Here is a 23,237-nt window from a genome sequence, read left to right as displayed (position 1 = left end):
GGTACAGACCAATGGATAGCTGATTTGCAGAATGAAAGGAAGGACACTCACAAATATTTCTTTGCATCCACAAATGTAAGCACATAAAACACCCGGCAACCCACCTATGAGGATTTCACTGAAATTTTCTGTCTCCTTTGATTGCTTTCAAGTGCAATTTATTTTCTTCTTAATTGGATAATTGACAGGTTTCCACCTTTCAGCAAACCACAAAAGGCAAGCACAAAAAAAGCCTTTCACTCCACCCACAAGAATTTCACCAACATTTCCTTTCTCCTTTGATCATTTTCACATGCAGGTTCTTTTCTCATTAATTGATGGAGAATGACTGGGGGGGGGGGGAGTGGGAGAATTTTTCCACAGAGCACAAATAGCCAGACCATAAATCTCTCCCTTCAGAGAAACCTCATATTTTAAATCTTTCATTTCAGCTAGCAATCACGTGGAAAAGATGCTTTCTGTTTCTTCCCATGAAAGTTTGATTCATGGCTCAATTGTGGTTTAACATCCATTTCTCTTCTGATAAACATTCTTTAACTACTTGCCAGTACTCACTGATGGGGCTATAAACTGTGATTCAATGAATAGATGCTCAATGAATAACAGCTCAGAGTTCTAAAACACAATTGCACCCGAGGTCTCTTATCTTTCTCTATCTGCAACAAGTACTCTGTTCAATCACAAGACATTCAAAGTGTAAAATGCATTTTAGGTCCCTGTTAGTCATTCTCCATATGATGTGGGTAAACTTCAAAAAGATGGCCTTTTAAAAAGTAGTGGCTGCTTCAAAGAGAACCTGATTAAATTTCCCTGGCATTTAGAATACATCTGTAAATTATCTATTAGCACTTTTATAATATAACATTCAGGAGAGATATGTAATACTTTAGTCACAGCTTATGCAGCCACAGTTTAGTGTTCTTTGCTAGCCTGTATTTCAAATTTGTGTTAGGCGATGTTTCTGTCTGCTGCTGAGCACCTCTTTGCACTTAGTTCTTTATGTTGGTTGATGATATAGTACATATGTGTGTGTATACATGCACACACAAACACACACACACACACACACAATATATATATGTGTGTATCTATGTATGTGGGGCAGGGGAGAGAGATAATGTACCCTCAAACAAAATGGTGGTTCTACCTCCTCACAAATAGGTTAGCCACACATAGCTGTTTCTATCTTGCCTTCCTTTGGGACAACTTTTTACACATATTCTTTGGGTGTATTTGCATATTACTTGGATGCAGCTAAGGCTGTTCATTCATGATGAGCCTGACATCCCATTAAGAAAAGGGCATGTGGAGGAGATGTGCAAATAGTTTATATCTCTCTCTCCCAACACAGCTACACTAGTTGTAGAAAAGCCTGAGGTGTTGTGAGTAAATCAAATGGGGCATTTGTAAAAGCGAGTGTCCTGGATTGGATACTCATGAGTAGGTCAGGCTGATCAGGGTCTACTCATGCAGTACCATGAAGATTCCACTGAGGAACAGGCTTCCTCCTGTCCCAGGTGTTGGTCCTAAGAAGGGAAGGGGAAAAGGAAGGGTCCGGTCAGCTCTCAAGTGACCGTATTTGGTTTAGGCTTGGTTGGGATATATTAATGAAATTATCACAGCAAAGGATAGCTGTGTATAGCTATCAAAGTCTTATGCAGTTATGGTTGCACTTAAGACATGAAAACATTATCAACCCAGAGTGATGGGTCAGGACCAGAGTACAGGAAGACCTCCTGTGCCTCATGGCTTGGTGACCTGCTATATCAGTGGCATCTACAGACATGAGATGAAGTCAAATGGTCACTCCATTTGAGATACTAGACTGGATTAAGTGCCAAGACTGAATCAAGTTTCATTTCTGAGTTTGGACTGAATCTCAGAATCTAGTCAATAGTCCAGATAAGAACTGGATAGAAGTAAGAAAATATTGGTTCTACGAAAAGTATTTCTAGAAAGAAACTGACTTCATCCTTCCAAAATTGTGTGCCATATGTCTACCAAGTTTCATAGCAGCTATTTACTCTGACCAGCAGTAGCTCTGCAGAGTCACAAACACATGGAAGGTCCTATCCCCATGTTGGAAAGCCATTTGCATCATCATGGTACCCTTCAGACCCGGGCAACCGCATGCCAGCTTGGGAGGGCTGACAACATGAAGTATGTCAATGAGGGTTGGAGATAACTGTACAGTCCTTCAGGCCTTTTCATCAATGAATGCCCGATGAGTGCTATTGCAGATCCATTAACTGGAAATGTCAAAGGTTTGAGCATACCCCAAATTACTCCATTTATATGCAGTTATATTCTTAGTTTAGGATAATCAGGAAACATAAAAGATCAAAGGTTTTATGGGAAGACTTCTACATTGAGATAGAACTATGAGCAATTTTATTCTCCTTATTTCAGAATATTTGCCCTTTTAATATATGTTCTAGTAAAGTATTCAAGCCACTTACTCCATATTCTGAGTTCTTAATACTTTCTTCCCCATCTAATATCTACAGTGATACACTGGAGCTACAGATTAATTAGAGAAGATAGTATTCTGTTACATTTGTGTAATAATCATAACACATGCCTGAAAACTGTTCATTAAGTCTTCAAGCTAAAAAGCTGTTGCCTTAGCTTACGTAATAGAGTACATAACTTAGGAAGCTCAATATTTTAGCTTGGCAACACACTAACTAGTCATTAGTGCATGTGTATAATCCTTAATACACTGGAGAACAGTAAGGTAAAGGTAAAGGTCCCCTGGACAGTTAAGTCCAGTCAAAGATGACTATGAGGGGCGGTGTGATGGCCTGGGATTCCGATTCTGAGAGTGAACCGGAGGAATCCCAGCTGGCACAGGAGTCCCTGCCTCCAGGGCCGGCTGAACTGGGGCAGGGCCTTGATTCTGAGGAGCCTGCACCTGGACCAGATCCTCAGGAGCAGGCACCAGGTGAATCCATTCTGGCCCCAGAGGTGCTTGAGGACTCAGTGCCTGCAGATGAGTCTCCCCCTGGGCCCAGTAACCCTTCAGCCTCTCCTGAACTGCAGAGGCTTAGGGCAGAGAGGCGAAGGGAACTGGTTTCTCCCAGGAGGAGTGCTCGCCTTAAGGCCAGGGGAGGCGGGGCTCCTGGGGGCCGGGACCGCCCCTGGCCTCAGAGAAGATAAAGGCCAGTCAGCCCGGTCCCAGGTTGCGGGAGCAACGTCATCATTGAAGAGCTGTTTCGGCCAGCATCCAGTCCTGTTCCTCCAGTGTTCCTGTTCCCCGCCCAGCTTCCTGCTTCGGACCTCGCCTCGCACCTTGTGGACTAATTCCAGGCTAGTGACTCAGGACTGAACTTTGACTACAGTAACAGGAACCTTCCCCCCGGGACCAGCACAGGGGTTGCTCATCTCACTTCAGGCCGAGGGAGCCAGTGTTTGTCCACAGCTAGCTTTCCCGGTCATGTGGCCAGCATGACTAAACTGCTTCTGGCACAATGGGACACCGTGACTGAAGCCAGAGTGCATGGAAACACCATTTACCTTCCCACCACAGTGGTACCTATTTATCTACTTGCACTGGTATGCTTTCAAACTGCTAGGTTGGCAGGAGCTGGGGCAGAGCAACGGAAACTCACCCCGTCTTGCAGATTTTAACTGCTGACCTTCCGATCGGCAAGCCCAAGAGGCCACAGCGCCACAGTACTAACAATAACTGCTGAAAATAAAGGGATCTGGCATTCACATCAGGGCGATCATTGAACTCTTTTCTGAACTGGCTATTTCAAATGAGTTTGGTTTATTTACAGAAGCCTCCCTTTCCCCAGACTTCCTTCCTTGTACCTCTTCTTTCACTCAGCCATTCCTTTTGCTTTATTTGTGATTTTCTAATAAAGAGTTTGCCCACCAGCAACTGAATAGACTTGGTCAGAATATGTCAGCGCAAAAGGTTCCTTCTGTTTGATCTTGTTGTCTATGCCATGAAATGGGAACAAAACAGTCATGATGTAATGGCTCCCTAGGAAGAAGATAAAGCATTTTTGGGGGTTCCAAATTTTCAAATCAATGCTTACAAAAAAGATACTGGTCTTTTGAGGAGTCACAGTATGGGATAGCAATCTAGGACACATATTTGAATAGTGCAATCACCTACCTAAAAGTAGAACATCACCCAAGATGGAAACAGCCAACGTTCCATCTTAGTATAGGCAGATGCAGAGACAGACCTACATTTTTTGGATCCTGAAGTTTGAACAGTCATGAGGGACCCTTCTCAACCAGCAACGAGGTCCGGGTAATTACTGTTATCTTCTTCTTCAGTCGGGTTGTTCCATGGCAGATCACCGCACCTTTACAACATCTGTGCTACTGACCCTCATTAGGAAGATGACTATATCTCCATTCAACTTTCAGGACTCTTAGTGAGTAACTACGGTTCTCAGTATTCTTTGGGGGAAGACATGACTTTTACATATTGTGGTATAACAGTTCTTTAAATGTATGGTGTCGATGTGGTGGAAGTCTCAAATTTCACAATGTGGAGGGTCAATTGCAAAAACTTGCAGCTTCAACACTTACAAAAATAATGAGACAATCTATGCTAGTTTTTAATTAATTGTGTGAGAATTCATGCTATTTTTAAATGATCCACCTTTTGCATTCAATGCTGATCTGTTATCAGAAGTTGGATTATTTTTTTATTTAGCTATCTGAATGATGATTATGTTGATTTATTTATTTTTTGATTTTTTTTTTAAGAAGTCTCCCATCTCTAGGCTGGGGCTGAATTGCCCACATTGTTATTTAAAATATTGTGTTTCTATAGATGACCTTTTCATGAACCTGTTTTCTAACATTGCCCTTTTCCCTACATCAACTAAACCAAGTGATTAGTGAATGTAATTATTTCCTTTCTGTTACCGTTTGGATGTAATGACTGTTGTAGAGGCACCAGTTATCCAGAATTTTAAGTCTAACATTAACAGCTACGTTATTGCTAATTTTAATAGACAAGTTTTATTAATAAGTATACACAATTGCAAGATGTCAGTGAAAGTTCAACTGTATTAATTTTCTCCTTGGCAGCACAATAAATCAGAAACATAATTAATCCTCTGTTTCTCATACCCCAAACCAAGACGTACCTAATGGGTGAACATTACGGTTTTGCAGTTGGTTTCAAACACCTCCATCTACTGGGGGAAAGATCACTGGCAAAACAAACAGAACAGAGGATCAAAAGATGAGCCAGGCTTGATCAGATCATAGTTTGCCCAGCATTCTGAGATCACAGTGTCATGCCTAGGGATGGGTAAGACATTTGATTCAGTTCACATCTGAAAGTGAACCTACCAAAGTCACACTTTTTGAAAAAATAGATGAACTGAAACACAGCCATCCTTTCCAAGACACATTTATTTAAATTTTTGCAGTGTGATTCCAGCCTAGTAATGGTTCAAAACTGCATATATTTGACTAAAGTATGTGCCCAAAAATGCATGCAATAGTGAAAATAACATACAAGCATGCATTGAAATCAGGGAAATTGCTTTGAAAAAATGTATATAACACAAAAATTCAGAGAAATTCACACCCAAATGCTGATGAATTTTCATGAGGATTTTTTTTAAATTGAAAATTGCTGTGGAAATGTGAAGAACTGGCTCAAGATTAGAAATATGAGAAACCAAGAGATACAATAATTGACAGATTTACCCTTCCTTTCCAACAGTTCCCATTGTGATGACACTTCAGGCCCCCAGGACATACCTGTCTGTCAACCTTCCTGAGAGAGTTTTTTCACTGTTGATTATTGTTTTGTGAAATTACAAGCAGTGCTGTGCTGAAACCTGGATAAGAGGTTTCTGTTTTATGTCTCCTTCACAATGCACTTCAGAATTTCTTTATAATTTTTAAGACTAATTTCATTTGGTCTTACCTTATCCTTGTAAGATGGTGGTGTGTGTTTCTTTTCTTTTTTAAACGTATTTTTTTATTAAAGATTTCTTGGTTCACAAAAGTATGTGCAATGTCTCTTGTTTCAAGTTACATTTTCTACAGATCAGTTTCATTTGTTGAGGCATTAGTGTTACATTAGGAAGAAAGGGGGGAAAGAGTTGGAGGGGGTCATGGTGAGTGGGGGTGGGGTCGGGTGGTGATGTTTCTATTTTACTTAATGTATGTGGTGGGGTTTTGCGTCAGCATCACTTGTGCAGGTTCTCATTACTATTTGTGTGTGTTCCTTTGGTGGTGAGAGAGGTTGGGGTTGGCCTAGGGTGTGGTTGTTTCTCTGTGATTGACTGTAGTGAACTTTGCTTTCATGTGTGAGTGGATGTTTTTGAATCAGATTAGCCATATTGATTCGTATGCTGTTTGTGGATACTTGTCGTTGTCTTGTTGGGCTGGTGGTGTGTTTTTCTTTCCATTAAACACGGCCACAGTGCTGTACAGCCTCCCCAGCTGGGCTTGAACTGAAACAAGGGATGTTATGGATGCTATCTACTGAATATGTGAGATCACTGTGCTCACCAATTTTGTTTTTCAGGCTTCCTCCTTTTGCCCTTCTTTTCAAACTTCCTGTATTGATTTCTTTATATAAAAAGACTTCACTTAAAACAACAACAGCAACAGCAACAATGGGCAGCTGCCAGGTGTATGCCAGGCAATTCCCTTACTTCCCTGCATTTATAAGGAGGCCCAGTGATGGAGACTTTAGGTAACATGGGCATCCAGGGAGGCTGCAAAATGCAGGGCATTTCAGAGAGGACATGTGGAATGAAAGAAATGAACCCACCTCAAAAGTTAGTTAAGTGCAACAATCACCCCCCACTCTACACTGCCAGTTTCACCAACATTTACCTTCTCCTGCTAGAGCAGGCATAGGCCAACTCAGTCCTCCAGATGTTTTGGGACTACAACCCCCATCATCCCTGACCACTGGTCCTGTTAGCTAGGGATGATGGGAGCTGTAGTCCCAAAACATCTGAAGGGCCGAGTTTACCTATGCCTGTGTTAGAGTTTTTGAATGCAATTTCCTTTCTCTTTAATTGATGGATACTGCTCAAGAAAATTTTTTGACAGAAAAATAATTACCAGGGGCCACACATACTTTTCCAAGGACTACCTACTAGAGGGTGGAATCCAACTTAATGTAAGGGCAATCATGTTGTCAGCACATGGCTTTCTGCTTGCGTGATGGAATATTCTCCACCTCCTCTTCCCCCACGCCCCCTGTAAATCTGTTCTAGAAGCTCCCCCAACCACATCGTGGTTTAAATTGGCCCCGGCCATGCCCCCAAGCCGCTTGATTGGCTGCTTGGGTAACTGTTATGGCCGGGCCTGCAACAAGTCCCCACAAAGAGGTAGGGCTGATGTACGTAGTTGCTCACTAAAATTCAAACTAAATTCGATTTCGTTACCATTTGTACTGTTAAGCAATATTCCCTCTCCCACCCCAACCAAATCTCTGTTGTTATTACATGGTGATTGACTTTCTGACTTCCTGCATTCCTTATTATGATCATCATCATCATTATTTGCATACTGCCCTATACCTGGGGGTTTCAGGGTGGTTCACAGAATAACATCAAGGTATAAAACCACAAAATACCTAATAAAAATAAAAAAACAGCAACCCAATAGCCCCTTCCCCATTCTATTCCTTGAACTACCCTCATATAAATTACAGATTATTTGGTGAATTCTGACTGAGAATTCCATTTTGGGTTGCACTTGATGGCCTTATGTTTCTTCCCAGCAACAGATACAAGGATATTCCCTCATTTTTCCAGGATTTGTTGGAAGTTATAAATAGGTAAGGATTCTCATAGTTGTCTTTCTCCCATTTCTGCACTTAGCGGGGACTGATTGGCTGCAGACTATTTAGTGCAGTAGCTGTCAGTCAAAGGCAGTTCTCTCCAACTCTGATTTAAATAGGTTCTTCCTGGAAAGAGTTTTTTAAAAATCATATATCTCATATTCATATCACGTCTTCTGCCAGATTCAGATTCCTTTGCACTCTTTCTATTGCTTTTTCATCTCCTTTGACTTTGGAATCGGGGGTTAAGTCATATTTCTATGCTGAGGGCTTTCTGGGTGTCTTATGGCCCCCACAGTTTATAAAGAATATTAAGGCAGATCACATACAGGAAAAGGAATTCCCTTCTGGGAACATTTGAGGGCAAAGGAGAGCCCTTGTCTTTCTAGGAAGTATGTCATTTGTTGTCCATGCCTATAGCACTATAGCAAAAAATACCTTTTTGCTTTAGGCTGGCTGGTAGTGTTTAAGTACGAAGAATAAAGATTTCACTAGCCTGTAGAAGAAGAAGAGTTTGGATTTGATATCCCACTTTTTCACTACCCGAAGGAGTCTCAAAGCAGCTAACATTCTCCTTTCCCTTCCTCCCCCACAACAAACACTCTGTGAGGTGAGTGGGGATGAGAGACTTCAGTCCAAGGTCACCCAGAAGCTGTTCTGGCTTCTGAGATTCAGAATATTTTTTTTCTTGTTTTCCTCCTCCAAAAACTAGGTGCGTCTTGTGGTCTGGTGAGTCTTATAGAGCGAAAAATACGGTACATTTAAAAAACAACAAAACAACAACCTAGCAATCCCCTTCCTCTGGTGAAGCAGTGGACACCATGCCCATAATATCAACATGAGATATAGATGGTCTGTGTCAGCCTTCACCAACTTAGTGCCCTTTGGAAGTTTGGGGTTACAAACTCCATTTGCAGCCAGCACCATTTGGACCATACTTTCCACTCAAAACAGGGAGGAGGGAGAAGATCATGAATCTCCAGCCTACGTGCATTTGGACTTCTTCATCTGCATGCTGAGTGGGATGTGTCTGCCGTTATGCGAAGAGGATCACCCAAAGGCCTCAGACAACCCTAGCTCAAAATCCCAGATAGAGCTGTTCAGCGTTGCTAACTGTAAATGAGTCATGACGGCATGCCTAAAATGGCTACACCGCCTAGTATGCTGTGACCTGCTACAGGGCAAACACAGAACCATTTGTGGGATAAAACACCACCCACAACCTTTTCAAAGCTAAGCGCAAAACAGCCCTGAATGCCAAAGTGTGCTCAAAGTCCAATTTGATATTCTTGCCTTTCACATCAAGGTTCCTATGGGAACTCATGCTTCCACTAAGGCTACAAAATGATTCATCTGGAAAACATAGACCTGGACTGTAATTTTACTCAAGTCTTTTCAAAATGTGTGCTTAAAAAAAAAAGCCCTTTCCCAGTAATGCCTGAAAGTGCTTAATTGGTTACAGGTGGTGTTGCCCGGCAACCATGTCACCTCTTTATTCTGATTCCTATTTTAATACAATTATTATTATAGCGCGTTGATTCAAACACACACACAATTATAGAAACTGAAGGATAAAAATACTGTTTGTTTTGGTTGACCCTGGGACGTTTAGAGAACAGACATTAGAAGGACATGCAAAAAGAAAGGTGCTGGGGTGTCAGTATGTCAGATATAATCTATATATATTTGTGAGTGTGAGGACACTAGACCACAGCCACAGAGGGTTAGGTGCCAGCAGCAGGACAAATAGACTGCCCTGGTTTGTGCTCACACTGTAGTTTAATGCTTGCAACACCAGCAGAACAGAAACATCCAGGGCCATCATTTCCATTAGGCAAAGTGGGGCAATTGCCTTTGGCAACACACAATGCTCCATTCCTCTTGAATCCCCTAAACTACCCTGTTCTGAACTACCTAACCTGTTCTAGCCTAGCCTACTTTGCTGCTGTCTGGTACAGTGGAGGAGATTGTTCCATATGCCAGTGATGAAATAAGATTCAGCTGTCAGGTCGGTTGGATTCTGTATGTGGAATCTTATCCTTTGACAGAGAAATGTCTTGGGCAGGCCTTGGTGGGCCATTTATATCCACTGCCCATGTGGTAGCTCCACTGGCAAACTTTGCACATGCAGAGTGACGGTCTAAAAGGGGTTTCTAAATGTGTTCAGCTGAATGTGCTTAGAAACTTTCCCTTAGAAGATTCAGGAACCCTGATAATGGCCAAAGATCTAAGTGGAGCCAAGTCATGCAAGGATATTGAGAGTTGAGTTGTGCAGGGGAAAGTGGAGATATTCAGTTCAGTTTGCATTTAAAGGAGAACCAACCTAATCCACACTTTCTGAAACACATCCTTTGAAATTCTCACTTCCCCAAATTTTGCAACCCACTTCTCCAGCTAAAGTAAAGGGTCAAAAAAGGCAAATGCTTGGGTCACATACTAGTGAAAAGAGAAAACAAAAATGCATTATATTGGGGAGATAAAATATGTAAATTAGGTGACATTCCCAACAAAATGCTGGCTAATTTTCAGGGGACTTTAAAAAATGAAACTGATATTGAAATGTGGAGAACTAAGCTTATGATTTTCCCAGTAGTGAGAGCTGGACCATCAAGAAGGCTGATCACCGAAGAATTGATGCTTTTGAATTATGGTGTTGGAGGAGACTCTTGAGAGTCCCATGGACTGCTAGAAGATCAAACCTATCCATTCTGAAGGAAATCAGCCCTGAGTGCTCTCTGGAAGAACAGATCGTGAAGCTGAGGCTCCAATACTTTGGCCACCTCATGAGAAGAGAAGACTCCCTGGAAAAGACCCCTGATGTTGGGAAAGATGGAGGGCACAAGGAGAAGGGGACGACAGAGGACGAGATGGCTGGACAGTGTTCTCGAAGCTACGAACATGAGTTTGACCAAACTGCGGGAGGCAGTGGAAGACAGGAGCGCCTGGCGTGCTCTGGTCCATGGGGTCACAAAGAGTCGAACACGACTAAACCACTAAACAACTACAAGCTTATGATTGGGGGAGAATGAGAAATTAGGAGAAACCAATATTGTCGGATTCTCCCATCCTTAGTCGTGCCACAGATTAACTAGCTCACATGGGCTCCTTGGGTGGGGTTTCATGGGTCTTTTGAACCATGAAAGCAGTGCACGCTTGTAAACTCAGACAAGAGTAACAGGCTGGGGAAGACTTACAAATACTGGATGGCTGATTTATATCAAGTCAGATCATTGGCTGGCTCATTGCTTGCTTAGTTTTTCTGTCTGTTTCTCTGCCATTGCAGTGGCTTGATAGCAGCAGGTGCCTGACAAACAAAGAAAAGGAGAACAATCTGGTTATGCTTAGCACATGAAATTTACAGCAGACAGCAACAGGCCACCTGCAAGTTGAGATTTGCGCACCTGTGACAGCTGCAGTGCAGATCCCTAATGGGTCACATCAGGGTGTAAACGGGGGGGAGGGGGGACCCAATCCAGACTTTCACACACAAGTGATGTGAGGGAGGGGATTGAGTGAGGGAAAGGAGCAGAGCCTCCCATGCCCACTTTGGCTCTACTGCCATGCCATGCCCAATGCCAACGCCTCCTCAAGACTGTTCATAAGTTGCTCCAATGAAATGGAACCTGCAGGGTTAAAGGAAGGGATGACTTGGGGGGCAGCATAGTGTGCAAGCTGAGTGCGCAGAGTTATGGCCCTTCACACAATGATCACTGTGTGTTCAATCAGTGCTTAGACAGGGCTATAATTAGCAACTTCTACATATCCATATTTTGATGAACTCAATACCCATTACTTGTACCCTTGTCACAGATGGCCATTTGCTAAAAAGTATGATACGGAACAGAGACGTGGGTGGTGCCGTGGGTTAAACCACAGAGCCTAGGACTTGCTGATCAGAAGATCGGCAGTTCGAATCCCCGCGACGAGGTGAGCTCCTGTTGCTTGGTCCCTGCTCCTGCCAACCTAGCAGTTCGAAAGCACGTCAAAGTGCAAGTAGATAAATAGGTACCGCTCCAGCGGGAAGGTAAACGGTGTTTCCATGCACTGCACTGGTTCGCCAGAAGTGGCTTAGTCCTGCTGGCCACATGACCCAGAAGCTGTATGCTGGCTCCCTCAGCCAATAATGTGAGATGAGCACTGCAACCCCCGAGTCAGCCACGACTGGACCTAATGGTCAGTAGTCCCTTTACCTTTATGATACGGAACAAGCAATTGCTACCGTAAAAGCAGTCTTTTCAAAATTTGTTTTCCATAAAAACCCATGGTATGGTTCACAGAACACATGCACACACACACCAGCTAAGCATGTGCATTTCTGGCTGTTATCTTATATGTGGAATTAATTTTATTAGCAGAGGTTCCCAGGGGTGTGTTATAATGGGGAAGTCAAGGATCGTCATAAGATGATCTACTGATACTAATGATGCAGAATAAGCCACCCTGTTTAGGTTGACTATACAAGGTAAGCTTTATTTCTTTGAAGTTGGTTAGATTATGTAGAGATGGTGATTAATAGGCTTTCATCCTTGCTATGAGCTTGTTTGCTGGAACGTGGAGCAATTTACATTCTTTCTGAAGGCAGGCATTACTCCAAATCACCCACCCACCCTGAAATACAAAATTATTTCCTACTGTTTGAACGCATACGGACTCCTTTTAAACAAAAGAACGAATCAAAATATGTTCAAATGGGCTATTTACAGGACTCTATTTATTTTAAGGGTGCCTACAGAAAAGAAGCAGGCAATTGCTGTCTGATGTTGCATACAGCAACCTCTTCCCAAGCCAACACAATTGATTTTCTGTTTTGGAGTGTGTGGGGGGTGGTAGATTATACAGTGCATAAACCATTCTTTGCAATTTCCATAGACATCTTGTTTCATGCCTGACTGCTGGAAATCAGCCTTTTGTTTGGGGTGCAGGCCTGTGTGGTTTATGTGTCATTTGTATTACCTTGTGGGTGCTACTTTCATTAATTGCTCTGGATGTTAATGGTCATTTAATCCTATGTTCTACAATCCGGCAAGCACTATTTTGCAAAGGTTAATGAAGCCTTTAGGCAATTATGATCTTTACAATACTCCCTGACCTTTGTGAAATGGCTTGCTTCTTCTTCTGCTTCTGCTTCTTCAAAAAACCACTCCTGACAGTAAGCGTTTCTTGGAGCAAAGGAAAAAGAAAAAGGCTGTCTTGATCAGCATTCAATCCAGTAGCACTGTAAGGCAACCGTAATGCTCGTCCATACTTTTGCAGGGGCCACATAGCATCTCTCTCACACACAAATGGGTATACCATTACTAGTAACACTGTTTCCACATTAACAAAGAGTCCTGAAACTTCCCTACCCACTATTACACATGGGAGAAGGGTTTTACCCCCTGCTCTGTGCTGTACTCTCCATCAGAATACCGTGCACTATTAAACTTGCACTCTTGAGCTATTTTGCTGCTTGTTTTCTTCTTTTACAGTAGTACCTCAGGTTAAGTACTTATTCGTTCCGGAGGTCCGTACTTAACCTGAAACTGTTCTTAACCTGAAGCACCACTTTAGCTAATGGGGCCTCCCGCTGCTGCCGCGCTGCCAAAGCACGGTTTCTGTTCTCATCCTGAAGCAAAGTTCTTGACCTGAAGCACTATTTCTGGGTTAGCGGAGTCTGTAACCTGAAGCGTATGTAACCTGGAGCGTATGTAACCCGAGGTACCACTGTGTGTGTGTGTGTGTGTGTGTGTGTGTGTGTGTATGGCAGCTGTTTGGGTTAGTTTCCAAGGTAGGCATGGGGAAGAAATTCAGTTTACGAAATGGCCATAGCTTCTGCTTTGCATGTGGAAGGTCCCCAGTTCAGTCTTGGGCTGGGACTAAAGAGGAGCTGCTGGTCAGTGTAGACAACACTAAGCTAGACGATCCAATGGTCTCATTCCGTTTAACCTCCTATGTTCCTAGAGATGGGGAAACTTTTGTTTTGACCGCCTGATCCAAGGTTTACTTACTTTCAATAAAATCATGAAATTATATTTGATCCACAGCACCTCATTTTCCCAGGCCACTGGTTTTTTGGGAAGGGTTAGGTGGGATGTCTACAAACATTTTGGACAGCTCAGTAGAGCCATTCTATTTCCCTCTTCCTCAGTTCAGTTTTATGACTTTCCACATGATTTAATGGCTCCTTTTTATCCTACCCGCTTTCTGTTTTCCAACAAACAACACCTACCTTAATTATTTGTTTTTCATTCCATTTTTTTAATCTTGCTTTTCTTTGGGTTCTCTTGAAGCTTTTCTTTGGGTTCTCTTGAAACTTCTCTTGAAGTCTTTCCACTGCTGCTGCATGGATGTGTTTGTTGCTTTTTATCTATAGTCGTACCTTGGTTCTTTAATTTATTCCATTCCTGCAGTCCATTTACTCTCGAAATGGTTTGAAAACCAAGGCATGGCTTCCTGCAGCCAGTCGGAAGCCTCAGAAGCCACATTAGATGTTCGGATTCCCAAAAACGTTCGCAAACTGGAACACTTACTTACGACATTTGTGACGTTCGGAACCGATTTGTTCGACAACTAAGGTGTTCAACTAACAAGTTACGACTGTATTTCTATTTTCTTTCTCGGTTTCTTCTGATGTGTTTGTTTGTTAGCTCTCTCTGTCTTCTGGTTTTCATCTGCTTGTTCAAAGTTTGAAACTTCTCTCTTCAGTTTGAAGGTAGCTAGTGATGGTTTAATTACATCCAGCTCTTATTGTCCAGTATTTTTGAAGTTCTCTGCCCTCCCTCCTCTGGGTGTGGTTCTTCCCTCCCATAAGTTAAACCTTTCCCTGAAGTAAGGTCCCAGGTGTGCTGCTCATAGCAGACTTCATAACTTCAGAAGGGACAATCATGCTTGCAATTTGCATTCAACTCAGGCAGAAAATAAACAGTTTGCTGGTTTTAAATGGTTGCAAAAAAATAATAAAAAATCCTGGGTTTTTCTGTCTGAGATTTGGAAGGGTTCTTTTTCCTACAAATTCTATCCACTTATGTGAAAAGGGGGATAATAGCACCTTCATTTTTCCATTATAGTCAATGATAGGGAGGGGTGAAGAGAGCTTCAGATTCATCAGGTCTGATTCGGACACATGTATTAAGTCTAAATGGAAAGACACAGCAAATACAAAACACATCATATTATTTCGCAATGCTGTATATACAAATGCAAGGCAAATCTTGTACCTGGTGCACATCCTTTCCTTTTATTGCCCTACCTTGAATAAGGAAATGTTTTTGACTGCTCCTGGCAGCAGGGCACACACAGAGTTTTGACAGCAAAGGTTGTCCTAATTATTACACCCTTGAAACTGACAGGACAATCTGTTTTTCTAGGGAATCTACCTTTCATTCTGCAATCGTTCCTTTCCAGAGTTTACATTTGATAACTGTAATGCACTGCTAAATATATCCATTTCTTAGAACCAGTTAAGACATCCAAGATTGGATTTGTGCAAAGGCAACGTTATGATAGGAATATGTTGGCAGTATTTTGCCAAATATTTAAGACCTCTGCAAACACAATTCATAAGGGTGGCGTTTAGCATCAGGGAGGATAAAAATGATTACCATATTTCAAGAGAGCTTGTGAACCTCAACATGGATAAGACATGACATGTTCAATTTATTGACTTAATTTATTCATTGCATATGCCTTCCAAGACCAAAAGGACTGCAATGCAAGTGCTTTATTGTTTATGTCAGAACCTGGTTACTGATTTTATATATGCAAGATTCATCATTTCAGCAAGGCTTGACATACATAACTCCACACAAGCAGCTTCCACCTAAGAATAGTGCAACCTACTCACACGGTAGGGTAAATATTCTCTTATGTCCATTTTGGGGCTGAAAATAGCAGTTTCAGAGTTAGTGGAGAAATAGTTCCTGAACAGCCAATATAGCACATATGAGAAAATTGCACCTTTCTTTCATTCTTTCTTTTTCCAGTTCTGTTCCCCTTGCTGCCCCAGCAGCCAGTTCCCATCAGCCTCAACCAGCAACACCAAAAATAAAGAATGATGGGAGCTGTGTTCCAATGACATCTGAAGAGGCACAAGCTCCCCACCCCTGCTTTGGATTTCCATCTTTAAAAATCATAAGCCAGTTTTTTAAATTAAAAAAAAGGTGGGTAAGCTAAAGGTAAAGGGACCCCTGACCATTAGGTCCAGTCGTGGCCGACTCTGGGGTTGCGGCGCTCATCTCGCTTTATTGGCCGAGGGAGCCGACGTACAGCTTCCAGGTCATGTGGCCAGCATGACTAAGCCACTTCTGGCGAACCAGAGCAGCACACGGAAACGCCGTTTACCTTCCCGCCGGAGTGGTACCTATTTATCTACTTGCACTTTGACATGCTTTCGAACTGCTAGGTTGGCAGGAGCAGGGACCGAGCAATGGGAGCTCACTCTGTCGTGGGGATTCGAACCTCCAACCTTCTGTTTGGCAAGTCCTAGGCTCTGTGGTTTAACCCACAGCACCACATAGACACAAAACAATCCAAACCTGCTTCTGCACCAGATTGAGGGGATTTGATTTGGTGGGGGTGTTCCTGCATGCCTAGCTGTGTCACCCTGTGCTAGCCTCCTGGTGGCTGCCTTTGGAATGTCCCCAGCAGGATGGTTTCAGGCCTGATTTGGGTTAAATTGGTAGGCAAGCTTCAGGTTGGTAGAGCAATCTTTCTGTCCTCCTGTTCCATCTTCTAACCTGATTGATGACTGAAGATGCAACGTTGCTCCTTAAAGGTCTACTTTGCTCCTACCTGGGGCAGGAAGGGTAGGGATTTAGGATTGCAGCCAACTTGAACAAATAAATCCAGATATCAATGGGTGAGCATGAATGTGTGAACAAGCATTGCTGGTGACACTTTGTGGTGTCATGTCCACGCACATCAGAAGCCCCATTTGAACTCCATTGATTTTCTTTATGGAAAAGTTAAAAGAGAAATTCTTTAAGTATATATAAGCTGCTTCCCAACATTCCCCTCCAATCCTCTGAAGCAGCACACAACAGAAATACCCCAAAAGAGCATAAAATAGAAAAAATGCATACATAGCATATATTAATTCATACACACAACTCAAAAACACCAAGTTTCACAAATTCAGTATACATTGCATAATGGCTGAATCATGTTTCAAGGAAAAGCCTCTTAAAATATATTAACCCTGTAATGAACCCATCAGAACAACAAACCAACAAAAGAGAAGAAAAACCCTGAAGTTAACAAGATACCTTCTTGTTTACATCATGTTTGTCCTGGAAAAAAATAGCTGAATCACAGTTTGGTTCTCCTGCTGCATTCTGTCAAACCAACCCCAGTGCAAGCAGCCAGTTTCTCCGTAGTCATGAAATCCAAGCACGTAGCATAGTGTACACACTGTACCGGGATTATTTCTTCTCGACAATCAATAGCAGTCCAGAAAATAATGTTCTTGTAAAACCTGTGGGGTTTTAATTTTCATTTCATATAATTATTCTTTGTTCCAGGTAATTATATTTGTTAATAACACTGAAACAAGATTTCATGTCTTGCACTACTCTTATAAAATTGCCATTTGAAATAAATTAAATCCCCTTTGAGAATAATAACAATATATTAATTCATTTCAAGCTCCAGTAATGGCAAGAGATAGGCTATACTGTAATCTGATCAGGCAGGACAACCTTCTTAGACCTCAAAGGCATTTACATCTTGACATTTACACTTCTAATGTGATGTATGGTTATAAATCGTATTTAGAATCAGTAGCATGCAACTCTTAACACTTCTTCTGGATTTTTTTAATGGCAGAAATGAACTGAATGCATTAGGCATAGTCCCTGTGAACTCAATGAAGCTACAGTATACCATTAAAGTAGTCTGTGAATTCCTTCCTTAGTAAGATGGATGGATCACTTCAAGCAGACAGGGAGGATATAGGTGATTCCCAAATGGTACTGATTGCTGCTGATGTCCTGGGCTGGCAAAGGCAATTGAGCCAAGAGACATTCCTGAGCTAGCCGTGAGCCAATTGATTTCTCATGGGGTTGGAGGCTACAAAGTTGATCAGATCAGGAGCAGGAGGAGAAGCAGAATATATTTCCAAAGAAAAATGCTTAAAAATTGGTGTTTGAGAAACAATTTTAGAAGATATTTTCAAACAACTAGGGCTAGTTCACATGAAATGTCTCCGAATGATCAGACTTTAGGGGGCTTCCAGGCTTCTGCTATTTTCGGGTGGGATTCAATCATATCCTGCAAATTCATGTCATGCAATTATAGTGTTGCACAACAACTCAACGTCCCCAAAAGATCAGAAGTTTTTCTCTTTTTTGTGATACGTGGTGGGGGAGAAGCACTGGAAAGTGTGGGATGATACTTGCTTTGACACAATGTTGTCCAACCTCCTCACAAACAAATCAGGATAAACGTTCATTAAAAAGCTGGCATTGTCTAATCTTCCTGCAAGCAAGTCAGGATGAATGCCCGATAACCATGATTTGGTTACATCTCTTCTTAAATTAGATATTTTATTGTTTGTAGATATTTTGACAGTTCTAAAATGGTTTCAATATTTTTATTGTGTTTTTTATTACAGATATGTCTGCCATATAAAATAATGATATGTGTGTTTGTGTGCATGTGTGTATGGGAAAGGATAAGCGAACCCTTTCTTTCTGAAAAAAGGATCTTTTTAATGGGGAGAGGAATTCATTATCAAGGATACTTTGACTATAGCAGGATTCAGTAGAAATCCAGTTCATTTCTGGATGCAAGTGGCAGAGTCAATTATGTAAAAAAAGAAGTTAAATACACTTTTAGCTATCACAATGGATGGGAGGCAGCGAAAATGAATATTTAAATATTTGCTGGCCACAGGAAGGAAAAGCGACGAGAGAACAGTTAAAGTGTAACAAAAAGGAAACCAAATACAGTGGTACCTCGGGTTATGAACTTAATTCGTTCCGGAGGTCCATTCTTAACCTGAAACCGTTCTTAACCTGAGGTACCACTTTAGCTAATGGGGCCTCCCACTGCCGCCGCGCTGCTGGCAAGCAATTTCTGTTCTCATTCTGAGGTAAAGTTCTTAACCCGAGGTACTACTTCCAGGTTAGCAGAGTCTGTAACCCAAACTGTTTGTAACCCGAGGTGTTTGTAACCCGAGGTACCACTGTAGTAGAACAAAGTTTTATCAGAGTAAAAGAACCATCCTTTCTTTTGAGGCAGAGATTTTTTTGTGGGGGGGCGAGGGATAAGAACTGAACAATATAATACAGATGGAGGTGAAAGGCCAAAGCTAGTTATCTGAAGCAGTTTTTGATCTCACAATTTGATTTCATCCTGCCTGACTCCTTCCTCCTTCTAGCCTGACCTTCAGCTGAAGCACAGCACCTGTAAACCTGCTGCAAAGAAGATCCAATGGGTTTGTGATTATAGTTATTCTAAGAGTGGTTTAAAAGATGAAGAACATAATTCGCCCCCCCTCTCCATATTTTCCAGGAATATATGGAAAAGGTCAGCAAAGAGGTCAACGTAGTTCGTCTAATTCCAAATTGCTTTTAAAAATGCTCCCCTAGAGACAATTCAAAGCCTTCTACGGTACATGTCTAAGTCCCATGTCAGGTAAGCAGATAGATTCCACTCTATCCCAGCTATATGATTTTTCCTCCACAGCACAGAAGAGGAGGCAAGATATTTGGCAAGCATTGTACAAGGGCCACATTTGTTATCACAATAATTTATTTATTTTTTTTAAAAAAACATTAACATTGTTTAAAATAAGGGCTTTAACTCAGTGGTAGGGTGAATGTCCCGAGCTCAATGCTGGCATATCTAAGTAGCCTGGGATTTCCCTTGTCTGAAACCCTGCAGAGGTATTCCCAATCCATGCAGACAATGTTGAGATAGATGGACCAGCAACTCCTGTGTTCCTAATCTAAGCTCAGCTATTTTGGGTAAGCCAGCTCTGGGCAAGGGTCACAAATAATAGGTTATTGTCCCTTTGCCTGAATCATAGCATTAAGGTGAATAGGGAGATGTTTCTGGCCCACAGACTCTTGGAAGCTCATGATCACAGTTTTAGTTGGGAAGGACAGGTTAGCCTCAGAGATGCTCCTTGTCCAGCCCATGGGTACCAAAGACTTGAGCAGCTGACCTCTAGAAACACACAGCACCTTCAAAGCTGCTTATGGTGATCTCGTATACACCAGTTCAATTTCCCACACTTTCCTGCCAAAGCACGGCCAAATCAAGCTGTTTAAAGACGCCTATGGCACAACCCAAGGCATCTGGTACAGAGTAATAAAATAAAATGAGATAACCATGCTCACATGGCTAATGTAAGGACAGGCAAAAGAAAATTGAGTGGGGAGAAACATGACTGTACTGCATAGGGTGAGAGGGAACTTGGGATACTCTGAAGCCACTCTAGGAGGCTTCCAGCAAAAACAAACTAGTAAAAACACAATACAACATCACACACTAAAAACCTCCTGGAGCACAGCTGCCTTCAGATGTCTTTTAAAAACCACATAGCTGTTTATCATATTTACATCTGATGGGAGGGCGTTCCACAAGGTGGGCACCCCTACTGAAAAGACCCTCTGCCTGGTTCCCTGTAACCTCACCTCTCTCAATGAGGAAACCACCAGGAGGCCCTTGGAGCTGGACCTCAGTGTCCAGGCTGAACGATGGGGGTGGAGATGCTCCTTCAGGTACTTCAGATGAGTATGCTGGTCACTTGCACCTTACAGCCTGAATGCCAAGTTTGGTGGGCCCCATCCCACATCAATGTATGCACTCTTATATGCACATACAATGTTGTAAATGTCTTGGCTCCTTGCTGCGCTGCTGTGAATTGCACTCCCCAGCAACCCCAGGCCTGACTAGAGAACCGATGTTCTAAGGAAGTGAGAGCCATCGCACAGGTTTAGTTCATGTTGAAAATTGGCGTGCTTAATCACCTTATTCGTTTATTCCCAGATGACAGAGCACAGGTTCCTAATGAGTGGGTGGTGAGAGGTTCAAGGGGGCCCAGATGGCCAAAGTGCCATCCAGGAGACTGACAAAGAGGCCGATTTGAAAAGATCTGAGAAAGAATGATTGTGAGAAACAATGAGGAACAGAGGGAGGCAGCTGAAAAAAATCATGGAAGACAAGTTGATCCACTGTCAAAGGCATTATGCCTCTGAATATTTGTTGCTGGAAGCCACAGGAGGCATGGAGTTCTGTTGTACTCAGATCCTGTTTCTGAGCTTCCTATAGGCATATTTTTTTTCAGTTTGTATTCTGATCTGTTGAAACACCAAGAATGGTGTTGCAACATTTGGAGAAATGTGAAACCCAGTGAGTAGGTGCAGATCAGGTTGTTTGAACTATGAATGCACAAAGATTGAATTCCTCAAGCATCCATAAACCTGAGACAAAGAGACTCATGGAATACAGTTCACAGGTGCATTTTAACAAATATTTTTGTATGCAGCTTTAGCTTAACAGACACATTTGCGAAGCAATTTTCCTTGATTTAATGATTTTGTGTGTTTGTGTTATTCCACCTATATGCATTTCTATGTACACTTTACCTAAGTGTAAGCAAAGTGTAAGCAAATTGTTGTTGTTTAGTCGTTTAGTCGTGTCCAACTCTTCGTGACCCCATGGACCAGTGCTTATTACCTTGGCATGAGATTTGCACTGCAAAATTATGAGAAGTGTGAATCTCAAAGGATGGCTGTGTTTTGATAGGCATATTGTTTCAGAAACTGCAAAGGCAGGTTTGCTTTGAAATATGAGCTGGATCAAATCCCTACCCCATTTCTAACTGGAAGCCTCTCCAGCTACCACCTGGGAAAAGGAGTCTCTTCCTTCTTTTCACATTCCAGAACATGAGTCATGGGACTTGAAGGCACACAGGTCCTCATTAAGAAGATAATATATGAATCAGCTGTGTTTTAGAATGATAATAATAACCTTACTTTGAGTGCAAAAATGATGCTGATGTTACTGAAAAGTCGCTGTTCACCTCGTTGACATGAAATGAATCAGGAAGAAGTAGAAAGTCAGATGTGTCAGTTAGATTTCCTTTGGTAAAATGCTGTTGAATGCTAGTATTAACTGAAGCCACTGAAAAAACTGGAACATTATCCAAGGAGATCAGCTGAATGAACAATGCTTGCCTTTACCTCTGCCTGCCTTGGATTGGCTTGGAAGCGTTCCAATACATTTTCACCCCAAATCAGGAAACAGCTTGGCTCACTTCTGAAACAATATTATCAAGCAGCAACTTGTCACTGCGTGATGCAGTTGTTATATCATTGAACAAAGTGGTAAAAAGGGTTTCACCAGAAATCGGGTGTAAATGAGTGGTAAAATAACCTAACAGGTCTTCCTTGTCACTAATGGCCTGGGAGAGTGTCTCCACATGGGGGTCCTTACACTTCTAATCCACCCCGTGTCCTGCGTAGACTAATACTAATACAAATTATGGAAGAATTGTTCTTAAAACCTTTACATTATCCTCAAGCACCTGGAAATAAGAGATTAATCACCAGAATCTCTGGCAGGCATTTTAATGATATAGTTGATTCCTTTTTCAATAGCTACCTATTTATGAATCAGATACTGAAATATATTGTGCTAAAAAAGGAAACCTGGGAGTCAGCAGGAAATTCAGAAAAGCCTGCAGTCTATTGCTCTACGTAGCTATCAATACCAACTAGCCGGTACTATGTCTTTTTCGTTTGGTATAGATCTAGTCATTTGAGAGCTCCTTAGGTAATAAATATATTTCAATTGATTGCCCACAAATGCTCTGTGTTCTTCATCCAAGCTACATTTATGGCTGTCTTTATTGTGTTCCCTGAGCTTATTAATCAGACCCTGATATTCACTTGGATATTCAGAAAAGGAATTGATTTTTGCAGGAATAGCAAAGGGGGAGGGAATGGTCTATTCTTTTTCTAAAGGGATGCATTTATTAATAATAAATCCACCACCAAGGAACCAAAACAATCTGTTTTACCTGGCTGCTCAGGGCAAGTTTTCTGAAAGGGGATAAGTGTAGCACCCAAAGGTGCACATGCACCCACAGAGGCCTTTCCTGGAACACATGGAGTCCACTTCTTGCTTGATGTAATTAGACTTGAAAGGAGCAACACCCCTCCATAATTTCCTCAGGTATGCAAACTGCTTTGAGTCAAGTCATCCCAAGAAAATATACCAGGCGAATTGCTTTCAGCAAGACTCGTTAGAAGAAGAAGAAAAAAAATCCCTTCCTTTCTCATTGACTGGCTTATTAAGGCTAAGAACAGAAGAGGAAGAGAAGGTGGAAGAATAGACACCAGCCTGAGAGAAATTAAAATCGCATTCCTGCCTTAAAAAGATCAAACACCGCCTTCAAACTGCCAAGGAATCCTTTAACCAACCACTTTTTATTTTCTAAACCAGCCTCACTACCAACTAT

The sequence above is a fragment of the Podarcis melisellensis genome (assembly GCF_964234715.1).
Source record: "Podarcis melisellensis genome assembly, chromosome: 1".
In the NCBI taxonomy this organism is placed as follows: domain Eukaryota; kingdom Metazoa; phylum Chordata; class Lepidosauria; order Squamata; family Lacertidae; genus Podarcis; species Podarcis melisellensis.
This window is presented reverse-complemented; position numbering follows the sequence as displayed.